Source organism: Pinus tabuliformis, chromosome 6 (genome assembly GCF_031772625.1).
Source record: "Pinus tabuliformis cultivar Carrire ecotype Pingquan chromosome 6, CPIR1, whole genome shotgun sequence".
Classification (NCBI taxonomy): domain Eukaryota; kingdom Viridiplantae; phylum Streptophyta; class Pinopsida; order Pinales; family Pinaceae; genus Pinus; species Pinus tabuliformis.
The window spans coordinates 33,680,594-33,690,431 of record NC_142292.1 but is presented as its reverse complement, the minus strand read 5'-3'; the positions used below and the strand labels follow the sequence as shown (position 1 = coordinate 33,690,431).

Sequence of the window (9,838 nt, the reverse complement as noted above, 5' to 3'; positions counted from 1 at the left end):
TCTCACTTATCATTTCAAGGTTGAATGCTAGAACAAAGTCTTGGGGACGACTCTCCACCCAGCTGTAGGCTCAATTGCACAAAATCTTGCTACAACTGGCCACCCCCGAGCCCTCAATCAACGTACTACTTCCAGGGAATCCTTTGTCTCACAACACTATTCTCCCAAGAGAATGGATGATGGAATCATGGAATGATGGAAAGCCTCTCAACTTCCTTACCATATATTAAATAGAGCAAACATTGGAAGGGGAACCACATGTAGAAATTTCACTTGTAGAACAAATCAATATATGCAATGTACTAAAGTATAATACTTGTTCTACTTCTACAAAACATTAAGCGGAAGCATAATCGAATTCATGAGCAACATCAAGTAGAAACATGCATAACTGATCAAGAGAAATAATCACACATAACACAAGATATATCCAGCGAAAAGCACCATCATAAAACCCCAACCATGTATTATCAATCAACTAGAAATCCTCTTCACAATACAAAAAGAATTAGCTCTCAAGCTATCCAGTTCTCAATGAACTATGAAGATATGAAGATATGTATCATGAACCAACCAAGCCCTGTATATAAAGGCTTTACCTATTGTCCAAACCCTATTTCCTTGCGCAATTTGCTTTAAGCATATGCAATTAATTCCAAACATACCAAGTTAACCAATGGCCTAACTACGCAATCCTTGAGGACACTAGTTCCTCAACCATGCAAAAACTACTTACTAGAAATAGCCAAGCATCTGATAGTACATTGTCCCACATCTGATCTCAATTGGGTCTCTGACAGAACTGACATGCAACAATTATCCATGAGTGAATTCTCAGTTATCTAAAATAATAGTTGTCACATGCATGCAAGCATTAACAAACTATATTTTATTATTTTAACAACTTGTTAAAATAATCTAACTGGAATTGACTAGTTAGAACTAAGTCAACTGATTCTCTCATTATAGAACTCATATTATTCCCTCAATTAGTGGGACAACTCATGTGCATGCTCACAAAGACTTCAAATTTTAATTTCCTTAACTAATTAACTCAACTGAATTAATTAATTAATATTTCCAACTTCTGTTAAGACCAAAATTAATTTTACTTCCTATAGATAGACTAGGGACTGTTATAAATATGAAGGGACCCAGAAATGCTATTTTTAGAACTTTCTATTTTTAGTAGTTTCACATCTCAACCAATGTGGCCAATGACCTCACTGGCCAAACTGATATTTTTAGACATGCTATTTTTAGCACATTCTAAATTTAACATTTCTTGTTGCACACTTTCGCTCTCTCTGCCGCTCCATCCGCATCCGTCTCTACCCAATCAGTCAGTTCCTGCTACTCCACATTGGGGCTCCTGAAGCAAGGTCTCATCCAAGAGGTTGGGTACCTCAAGGATCCTGCCCCTCCTCCCTGGGATGGTCACTCTATATCACCCCACCTCCTACCTGGAGGTATGGCTGCATGTGATCCCTTAGCCCACCTGGCTCAAAGTTTCCCCCTACTGGAGATATTTGCATGAATAGATGTCTCTACTCGATCTCCACTCAACTTCCTCTGTTGTGGCTACTCCACAACCTCCTGAAGTTGATGCACCAATCGTGGCTCCTCCACAATCGTTTGAGACTTCTTCTGGCTCTACATGTTGAGAGGTAATATACCCTCCCTCTCAACCACCAAGTCTCCATCAATTTCTTTACTACTCAAGGCTTTGCATGCATCTTGAACCTCAAGAACATACAGGTTCTTGACCCATGAAACAATCTGCTTCACCTGTCTAGTGATGATGTGTCTAAGGAAAACCTTTCCCTTACTGAAGACTACATCATAGCCTCTATCTTCCAGTATCGCAATCAACACCAAGTTTCTCTTCAGTCGTGGTACATACTTGACATCGGTCAAGGTAAGGCGAGCTCCATGCTCCCTCTGAAAAATAACCGTGCCTACACCTGAGACACTATACTTCTCATCATTACCCATCACTATGGGTATCTGGAGAACTTTCTCCTCCAAAGTACTGAACAAACTCTTGTCATCGATCATGTGGAAAGAAGCTCCACTGTCAAGAAACCAACCACTTCCCACCATGGATGAAACCATGCATGCGAAGAGCGTGAAATCCAACTCAAACTGTGACGCAAGTGCATCACCTTCAGATCCTTCTTCTAATCCCTTCTTGGATTTCCTCCATGGACAATTTTCAGCATAATGGCCCACCTCATGATAATGAAAGCATTGCACTTTCGATTTGTCAACCTTTTTCCCATCATTGGAAGAACTAGATTCGGAAAGAGAACCCTTCTCCTTCCCCTTCCTCGCATTACTCGCTAAGGCACAGTTCTCCTCATCATGCATGGATGAAGAACTGCCTCTGGTGCTCTGTCTGATCTCCTCCTGCATTAAATCTGACCTTAGTCATTCCCAATCTAGCAGTTTCTCCCTTCCATTCACCGAGTCCTGGTAGTTATGCCAGCTCTTAGGAATGCCAAGGAGTGCTAGACTCACCATATCCTCAACCGATGTCATGACCCCTACACTTGCAAGCTCATCCCTGCATGTGATGAGCTCGGTCAAATACATAGAGATCATCTCATCCCTTTCACACTTGATCTTTTGAAGTTTGTCCTTCAGTGCCAGCTTCCTCTGATCACTGCTATTCTGATATAAATCTTTCAATGTTTTCCACATTGCATGCAGAGTCTCCTTCCCATGGAGGCTCGAGACAATGTGATCTTGCACTCCCTCCAAGAGAATTCTCCTAGCTCTAGCCACACACTTCCTCCATTCCACTTGCTCAGTCTTGTTAATAGGCTTAGGGATTTATTGATCAATGAAATCCTTAAGACCATTATCTTCCAAAACTGCCTCCATTTAATCCTTCCAATCTATATAGTTTGAGCTGCTATCAAGGGCATACTGAAGCCTCAAACCATAGAACTCCATTGATGAAATAGATGTGATAAGAACTTGAGATCTATATCAAAATAATAAACTTCGAATTTCTCTTGCTTGTATATTGTTCTTCCTTGATCACCTATGCTCTGATACCATGTATAATTTTCTCTACAAATCAGCTAGTTCATTGATATCAGGTAGAAATTTCACCTGCAGATCAAACTGATATATGCAATGTACTAAAGTATAATACTAGATCTACATCTACCATAAATTTTGTAGAATCTAATCAAACATGAGCAACATCAATAAGAACACATATAACTGATAAGAAGGAATCAATCACACATAACACAAGATATATCCAAGGGAAAGCACCATCATAAAACCCCAACCATGTATTATCAATCAAGTGGAAATCATCTTCACAATACAAAAGAATTAGCTCTGAAGCTATCCAGTTCTCAATGAACTATGAAGATATGTATCATGAACCAACCAAGCCCTATATATAAAGGCTTTACCTATGGTCCAATCCTTATTTCCTTGCACAGTTTGCTTAGGAAATAATAGCAAAAGCATATGCAATTAATTCCAAACATACCAAGTTAACCAATGGTCCAACTACGCAATCCTTGAGGACACTAGTTCCTCAAACATGCAAAAACTACTTACTGGAAATAGTGAAGCATCTGATAGTACACTATCCCACATCCGATCTCAACTGGGTCTCTGACAGAACTGACATGCAACAGTTATCCATGAATGAATTCTCAGTTATCTAAAATAATAGTTGTCACATGCATGCAAGCATTAAAAAACTATATTTTATTATTTTAACAACTTGTTAAAATAATCTAACTAGACTTGACTAGTTAGAACTAAGTAAACTGATTCTCTCATTATAGAACTCATACTTATTCCCTCAATTAGTGGGAGAACTCATGTGCATGCTCACAAAGACTTCAAATTCGAATTTCCTTAACTAATTAACTCAAATGAATGAATTAATTAATATTTCCAACTTTTGTTAAGACCAAAATTAATTTTACTTCCTATAGATAGACTAGGGACTGCTATAAATAGGAAGGGACCTAGAAATGCTATTTTTAGAACTTTCTATTTTTAGCAGTTTCGCCTCTCACCTAATGTGGCCAATGACCTCACTGGCCAAACTGCTATTTTTAGACATGCTATTTTTAGTAGGTCTATTTTTAGCACATTCTAAATTTAACATTTTTTGTTGCACATTTTTCAACACCACATGCACACACTCCATGTGTCAACATGCAACTTTACTACTTTCTTGTTTTATTTCTTTTGTTTTTACTTTTTGATAGCTTTATTGATTTTTACTGCTTTCTTGTTTTATTTCTATTTCTATTTATTTAGAGCTTTAGTATTGTTATTTATTATTTATTATTGATTTACTATTACTATATTTTTATTTATTGTTTATTATTTATTTTCTTGTATTTTAATATTATATTATATTATTTATTATTTATTATTAAGGGACATTACATACTCCCCCACATTAAGGAACTTCATCCCGAAGCTAAGTTGAATTATTTAACATTTTATTTAGTTAGTTATTTATATCTTCATGTTTGCCCTACACCCTCTGTTGAACTAGTATAACCAGCAGGCATCGAAAGTTTTCACAACACCCGAGAAATCTCAAGGAATCTATGTCCTTTTTCCCACTTTCAGAACCAGGCATATGCCTCCCTGGTCTGTATCCTAGTCCAAGGCTGGCCCCAAGGCTCGCGCTTGACTCAGACCTCATCTGCCCCAAGACAGGCATCCGATACGGTACTCAATGACTTCGGCATCTCGCAAGGCTGGCCCACTCCCTCCACAACTACTAAGGCGCATAGCCCTAGGCATCGAAGTCCTTATACCCCCACCAGACTTCAGCATCCCAATCCAATAACAGGCACCTAGCCTAGAACATCAGGCACTTGGCCTACTCAAGATGGTCCCATAGCCCTTCAAGAGCTATCCATCAAGAGCTATACTAGACAAAGGAACCAATGGCATATGTAGTGTTGATTGAATTTGTCCCCAGCGCATATGGTGTTACTTATTTCCCTCATGCGTATGGGCTTGCACGAGGTCATCAAATAAATTGGCCCTCTTGGCCCATTTGTGGAGTCCTGTCAATCATCACACCTCAACATGCAACCAATGCATTAACTATACCATCGTAGTATCATAGAAAATAATCCACATTCCAAGTCTTGCATGTCATCTTAAGAACATAACGTCATTGTTAATCACCACATTCTCATGTTATAAAATTTTCTTGTAATTACCACATGCTTCACATCATAATATCCTCATAAGTTAGAACATCAACATATGAACATCAAAGACATGTCATCACATAATAAATGAACCACATGTCAATATACCTCAATATAACATCATAATCCCTATGCATATCATATTCATCATGAGCATTCAACGTCATTATCATGATAAATAAATAAATAAGAACCACATATAAATCATTACCCTCTCATCCGAACTATATATGTTTACCACATACCATCTCATTTTGAAACATCATTAATATGAGAATCATCTCAATACATATCAAATATAGAACAAAAATACACTTTAAGCATTATTATCATGAATTGATTTCATTTACTTATATAAACAATGAATATTAACTATGAATTAAGATTATTCAACATCCCTCTAAGATCTATGTTATCTCATGAGTATTATTATTGTCATGTTTTCATCAAGGTACCAATTACTTTTCAATAATCACTTCTTGTTTTTTTATTAGGAAGTTAACTATTTACACCGTAGGTATACTTATCTAAGTACATCGTTAAATTTCAAATGAGTCTCATCATCTTGAGCCTTAATCTCTCATCAACTATTCTTCTTTCCCCAAAGAAATTTTAGTGAAATTCATTGTTAAGATATTACCATTTGTACAATCATATAAATCATCAATATCAAGTGAAAATTTCATGATCACTATATATATTGTGCTTACCCAAATGACACACATACACGAGGCCATCGTTATTTAAGTCTTATGTTATGCTTAATCCACTTGCATGAGGGCTTGTTGTCCCTTAGTGATTTATCCATCACTCACATAATTGTCATTGTTCATCTTAAAAATATTTTCCTATCTCATCAAGTTCCCACTTGATCTCTTTTATCATAGATTCACCCATCTTCAAGTTGGACTAGGGTTTCTTCCACCTTAATTTCCACTTATTAAATATTTAGTTTAGAATTTGAAATTCTTAGAACCACTACCACCATTATCATCTATGAATGATCTGGTATGCCCAATGTGTTTGGCAATAACTTCTTTCACTAATAATGACACACTAGTAAGTTGTTTTATCCAAAGTAACACTAGGTTATCAATCCACTTGTGAGTAACATTTATTCAAGTACACCCTTTATTAGTTGATTCTTACTTCTTGGGCCAATTCATGTGTAATCATTCTTAAAGTCACATTATAGAATTTCCTATAGTATTTCTTCCTACACTTCATGCTCGGTGCTTTTCATTAGTCTACATAGTGTCTTTCTTTTTCCAAAAGTTAAACAATCATTATCCAAATACTTTATTGTGAAAAGATATGTTTGTTTGTTTTTGTCAAGATAAAAAGAATGTAGTAGCCACATGGGCCTTAATTGGTATTTCTAGTCCCTTCGCCCCAAAAAGGGGTTAACCAATCACTATGTTTGTATATCAATGCGTCCATTAAACTTTACCTAAAAATCAATATTTATTATGTCAATTTAGCGTTTTTCATTACAAAGTACCTGGATTAAGAAGGCTAATATTCAACATCATTATTCATTAAACTTTTCCTTGCCATAGTTATGATATCCCCTTACACTAAACCAACATATACACTTTAAATCCATTTTTTTTATTTAAATAAATTCCTCTTTTATAAACTCATTTAAAAAACAACTTCATTGTAACTTATAATCTAATAACATAACTAATTTTAAAATCACTACTCTATACTGATTAACAATTTGTATTTACATATACCAAATATTTTCACCTATTATTATATTTCAATACACAATTTTTTTCCTCAATATTACATTTTCTCACAATATATTTTTATTTATTCTATTAAGAAAATATTTACCATCCGTCCAAAATAATTATATTTATTATTTTAATTTAATTCCACTTTGTAAAAATTATATTTTTATAACTCATATCTATATATATATATAAAATACAAAATTACAAATACATCTCAGAAAAAGAATGTAATTTTAAATGTGCTCACATGTTATATATAATGTATATATTTCGTTAAAGAATTGATTACTAGATTTAAACACCTTCCACCTTATTGTATTAATCATAATAAGTACGTTAAACTCTAGACCATGGGTAAAGTGTCCAACTCACTCTTTTAAGAAATGTTAATGCCTACTCAAGCAAGTCTATTACCGAATGCCTTTACATGTCTATGAGCAGTTATAGCATGATTTTTTTCTTCTTCTTCTTCTTAAATTAGATAGGAAAACACGATTGGTTTTTTTTCCAATGTAAGGACCATTTCTCGATTTGTGCGTGTCATCCTTGTGCAGGGGCCATGCTAATCTTCTCTCTATCATTCCAATTTTATCGGATGTCTCTTATGTGAAGCCTTACATCTTATTCCTTACATCGTATTGAGCAAGGTGAATAGAGTTGTATTTTCTTTGAAAATTTTCATCCATCTACTAGAGACCAAACCCTAAGGTTGCTTGTTCTTTTCTTGGCTCTTACATAGAATATTGGCCTTGGCATATTGAACTTTTCTTTCCTTGGATTTGCATATCAAAGCTATTTTTTTTCCTTATATAAAATAGTCTAAGTCATAGGGTTCATCGAACTTGAACCTTAAGGTTGAGATTTGATGAACCTCAAAAAAAAAAAAAAACAAAAAACAAAACAAAACAAAAAACAAAAAAATGAAGGGTGTGCATCATGTGTGTCATTGTTGAGCTTCATCCTCAATCTTGCACATCTTATTTTCGACCTTCATCTTCGATAGCACAATTTATCTACAGTGTTGACTCTTGTACATTCCTCACCATTGCAACGCATTATGTTTTGCATATTTTATAATGCTTAGGCTCTGGAATCTACTCAAACCCCCCTTTGCTTGGTTTGACTCCTCCTATACAATGCATATTGTAAACTCTCTTCTTGGTCTATTACCTCCCTCTCAAAAAAAAAAAAAAAAATATTTCTCGTAATGATTGTAAATTTTATATATGTGCTTGTGTGTGTGCATGTGAATCATACATGGAGGACTTGTTAGAAACTAAAACATATGCACAATGATTATACAAATTCATCATGCATATGTATGATTCATCGATGATATGACTAGTACATGTAGAAATGGCAACAATTGTTTACGCACTAAAGATTTGGAGACACTACCTTCTGGGAAGGAAGTTTGATCTTAGGACTGACCATTGTGGGCTACAACACATATTCACTCAAGGCCACTTAAATGAAAGACAAAGACGATGGTCTGAGCTAATTAGCGAATATGGTTTTGATATCACTTACATAAAAGGAACGGTAAATAGGGTGGTTGATGCTTTAAGTATGAAGCCTCAGATATTTTCAGTGATTACCTTAAAGACAAATTTGAGGGAGAAACTGCTTGATTTAAAATTTAAGACAAATTTGAGGGAAAAACTACTTGATTTACAATTTAAAGACACCTGGTACCAGGAGGTTAGCAAAAGTTTGAGGGAGGATGAAATAAGGGTCCCAAAATATGAAGAATACTCCTTTGATAATGATGGGCTACTACGATTTCGGGAGAGGATATATGTACCACCAAATGAAGATATACGCCAGTTAATCTTGAATGAAGCACATCACGTAGTATACATGGCACACCCTGGTGTTAAGAAAATGAGTGCGGACCTAAAACCACTCTTCTTTTGGAAAGGGATGAAGAAGGACATCGTAAACTTGGTAGCAATATGCTTAGAGTGTCAACGAGTAAAAGTTGAACACAGACATCCAACAGGATTATTGTAACCCATGAGATACCAAAATCAAAATGGGAAGTTATATCAATGGACTTCATTGTGGGACTACCAATGACCTCAAGAAGACATGATTCCATATTTGTAGTGGTGGACACATTGACCAAGAGAGCCCATTTCATACCAGCTAAGACTACATATAAGGCATCGGAAATAGCCAGAGCTTTTATTGATGAGATTATGAGATTGAATGGAGTGCCTAGGAAGATCATATCTGATAGGGGAGCAATGTTTACAGGTATGTTTTAGACCAGTTCCCAAGAAGCCTTGGGAACCCAATTGAACTTCAGCACTGCTTATCACCCCAAGACAGATGGGAAGATAGAATTGACTAATCAAGTCCTCGAAGACATGCTTCAGATGTATGTGATGGACCAACAAAAGATATGGAAAAAATTTTAACCCTCGTGGAATTTGCTTACAATTATAGTTATCAGAGTTCCATCAAGATGGCGCCATTTGCGTTCTTATACGAAAGACCTTGCAGAACACCTCTCGGTTGGGACTGACTAGAGGACCGAGCATTGGTGGACCAGGTTAAGCTCCAGTGGGACAATTATAGTCCCATTTCAGTTACTAGGGAGGATGCCAAGGAGATGCATCACTATTTTCATTACCTATTCCAAGGACTTCGAGACGAAGTCTATGATTAAGAGGGGGTGTATGTAGTGCCCCACTCTAGTTGACTGACATCGATATGAGATTAACATTGATTTAGCCCTAAGGCCCACACTTTATTATTTGAGGATCTCAGGTTGAGGATCTGAACACATGACTCTATTATTATTGGTTGTGATATTAGTGGTTGTGATGTTATGTGTGATCTCCATTGAAATTATAATGAAGATAGCATTAA

General features: G+C 35.8%; 1 non-coding gene across 1 annotated transcript; it reads right to left on the bottom strand.

Moving 5' to 3' along the window:
• Positions 1-7,469: 7,469 nt before the first annotated feature.
• On the bottom strand, positions 7,470-7,574 carry LOC149257079 (U6 spliceosomal RNA). The gene has a single exon (XR_016261250.1). It is a non-coding gene; the product is annotated as a U6 spliceosomal RNA (small nuclear RNA).
• Between the last annotated feature and the right edge of the window lie 2,264 nt (positions 7,575-9,838).